The 3,709-nt window shown below is 35.1% G+C and overlaps 1 non-coding gene across 1 annotated transcript; it reads left to right on the top strand.

The window, feature by feature from the left end:
- The first annotated feature begins 478 nt into the window (after positions 1-478).
- On the top strand, positions 479-582 carry LOC148091361 (U6 spliceosomal RNA). Its single transcript, XR_015715815.1, has one exon. It is a non-coding gene; the product is annotated as a U6 spliceosomal RNA (small nuclear RNA).
- Positions 583-3,709: the final 3,127 nt, after the last annotated feature.

The raw sequence follows: 3,709 nt of genomic DNA, 5'->3' as shown, positions 1-3,709 counted from the left end.
ATCTCATAGCTCAATTGATGTTTCTTTCTTTTCTGATTTAATTCATTGGAATTAATAATCATTCAAAGTGTGTATACATTTTTTGGGACACCCTGTATGTTACATCCATTTTAATACCATGGTACAATTAATAACTTTCAAGTTGAAATTTGGTTTATTTATATACTTCCTCCTCTAGATTCTCATCAAGTGCTACCCATGTTTATGTTATAACAGATGCATGAAACACCAAAGAGGAAATATGTCAAATCAAGTTGTTTATTATTTGATCTTAAAGATGATCCAGGGAAATGTTTAAGTTCTGAGGCCTAAAATAAATATTTCGGAAAGACTCTCATCTTTTGTTGATTGCTAAGATACACCACAGAATCTCACTTCCTCACTACTTAATGCATTGCTAAGACATAAAGAATTTCTTGAAAAAAATTGCTTTGACAGAATGGGAGATCCACCAAAACAGACATTTGAAAAATAGATTGTGCTCATTTTGACGGCACACACACTAAAATTGGAACGATACAGAGAAGATCGGCATGGCCCTGGGCAGGAAGGACACAAATTTGTGAAGTGTCCCGTATTCCGGGTATACATAAAAGTTGTCAAGACAGTAGATCCAAAGGGCTCTCTTCTCAAGAAAAACAAAACAAAACGTATAATTTGTGTTGCTGTGAGACGACGGATGCATCTTGTGGTAAACATTTCATGATACATGTAGGTCAAATCATCATTCTGTACACCTTAAACATATACAGTGCCATGTATCAATTATATCTTAATAAAACTGGAAAAATAGATTGATTATATCACAAAAGCATGTAACTGAACAATAATAATTATAATATTAGCAACAAAATAATGTTAGTCTATTTTATTGAACACTGAATTAATGCCCGTACTTTCTCAAAAACATCTCTAGAAGGTAATTAAACCAGTTATACTTCTCTCCAATTTACAGACGTAGAAACTGATATCTTTCTCAATCAACCACATAAACACATACTAAAATTGCATGATTGTCAGAGAAACAACTTTATTTCCAAAATAGACCAGTGAACAGATTATGTTTTTGGGAAATAATATGCTCCTTCTAGTACTGGTGCAAAAGTGTGTCTTTGGTTAAAGATTGATGGATGGATGGATTGATTGATAGATAGATTGATTGATCGACTAGCTATGACAACCCTATTTACCCTCAGTTTCAAATCTGTTTTCAAGAATGGTCCGGCTTCTAAAAGTTTCAAAATGCTGCTAAGAAAGAATGGTCCTGATAAATTCAGTGACTCTCTCCGTTAAGACATGACAAAACCTAAGAAGTGACTATTGTTAAAACACAATTTAAAACATTTTAAGGGCACGGTCTTTGGGTCCTTAACTCCATTATGTCCATTTTAATTTCCTTCAAAAAGCGTAGAATGAGGTCTTCAGAGGGATTCTATAGGGATGTCTGGGATGAAATGCCATTTCTAAAGGACACTCAACTGATGCTTCCAGCTTATTCTCACAAGGATCACACACTACAAGTCTAAAGCCATGTGGCCTCTGTCATGTTACCCTTGAGACTTACACTCCGTTCTCATAATAAACATAATAGTGAATGGGGTGGGGGGCAAGTAGATTTCCATTTCATATCTGAATACAGGGAATTACAGATAAACTTGCTAAAATAGGATGAGATAGATTAGTGAAGCCAAGGCTCCATAATTGGTCACACTAATAGAACCCAAAGATGTATGTCTTTCCATGAAAGCAACAATGAACGTGCATATATCATTAGAGTTTTTGACACTAGACATCTATGACATCGCTCTGTGTAACTCTTGTACATTTACTACTGTGTGGCCTGCCCCTGGTGGCACAGGCTCTTCAGGATGATCCAATCGGGGTGAAGCATGCACCTGTATTTTTTGGTTTGTGGGAAGCAGCCTCTTCTCGTGTTTTAAAGCGCAGCTGTGTCATACAGGTGGCAGTGAGCATTCATGTCCACCACGAGGGAGCAATTGCTGAAAGATTGGTTAGCATCCCTGGGTAATCGATGTCCAGAGACAGATCCGTTTTAGACTTTTCGCTTGTGTTCAACTAACCTTTTTATTTTTTAATTTATTTTATTTTTTTTTATTTAAATATATCTTTTATTGACTTCATAGAGAGGAAGGGAGAGGGAGAGAGAGAGAGAGAGAGAGAGATAGAAACATCAATGATGAGAGAGTCATTCATCAGCTGCTGCCTGCAACCCGGGCATGTGCCCTGACCGGGAATCGAACCCTGATCGCCTGGATCCTAGGTCGACGCTCAACCACTGAGCCACGCCCGGCTGGGCTCAACTAACCTTTTAATTTGCTGTATTTTTTTGTTGCTTGCCAGTGGTAATGGTCTGGCTAATAGTCACCGTATCTATGAAAAAGACATTTTCGGAATTTCTCTCAACTTTGATATGAAGTTTATTACATTGTTTGACTTACTTCTGGAGCTCAACATATTCTTTATATAAATGTTCATTATTGATCATTGAGTGGAAAGAGACCAGGGTTTCCTGCAAGAATCTGTTTCATTTATTTTTATCATTAGGGAGTTCGTAGCTATCATAATTGAGGTAAGGGAAACATGTATAGCATATAGATTTAATGTGATCAGCCCTCCATCCAAAATAATAATGTTGCTGAAAATAACATTTTCAAGCTAGCCCATGAAAATGCCCTCTGCTCCCAAATACCTGGACTGTCTTTCTATGCTCTAGAGATATTTAAATTGGAATTAAGTTACACAACAGGTTGAATAGTCTTTGATAGTTACCTAAACACCAATTAAGTTATTTGCTAATAGAAAATTATTCTGTTTTTAAAAATTACTGAAAAATAAATAAATCTGTCTAAAATATTTTGTAGCTAAAACAAAAAATTAATTAAAATCAATTAAAAATTGGGAAAAAGCCCAATAAACATAATGTTCATTTAATTTGACTTTCATAAATTGGTGTTTAAGCTATCTGAAGAAACTCTTAAGATATAACACAAAAGAACGTGCATATATACACGTATGTATACATACACATGTACACCCAAATCTCTGCAGGGAACATCCTTAGTATTAGCCAGATTTTTGAAGGGGTTTAGTATCTAAGAAACATTTAAGTTCACGGGTATAGAATTCAATTGTCATTGTTTTGTTTTTCTCTCATAAGCAGCACAGTCTATGATGTCAATCTGTACATAGTAGTGAATATTCAGTGGTTCACAAAATCAAATTTTTTTGTATAGAAAAGCAGTGAAAAGAGAAGATTCTAGAGTCTGTCTGCCAAGGTTTGAATCTCACATCTGCCACATACTGACCGTGTGACCACAGACACATACTAACCTTTCATTTACTAACCATACTTGCTGATAAAATGTGGAATCAGAGTGCTTACCTCTTTAGGTGTATTGTGAGGGATTATGAGAAATCTCACATAATACATTTGGAATATTGCTTAGTATAAAGGAAATGATCATAAATGGGGTATTATTAGAATACTTGTCTTCCATGGGGTGGCAGGTACTTGCCCAGTTATACACATGTATTGTGTGGTTAGTTATTTTACAATCTACCTAGATTACATAGTTGTCCAAGATACCAAAGAATATATGGAATTTGATGTCTTTTATGTAAATCTTAAATGCTAAAAATAGTAGTTTTCAAGAATTTACATATTTACACATGGATATGTAGTTAAAAT

Source organism: Miniopterus natalensis, chromosome 16 (genome assembly GCF_054644295.1).
Source record: "Miniopterus natalensis isolate mMinNat1 chromosome 16, mMinNat1.hap1, whole genome shotgun sequence".
In the NCBI taxonomy this organism is placed as follows: Eukaryota; Metazoa; Chordata; class Mammalia; order Chiroptera; family Miniopteridae; genus Miniopterus; species Miniopterus natalensis.
Note: the sequence above shows the minus strand (reverse complement) of the source record. Positions and strands in the feature narration are given on the sequence as shown.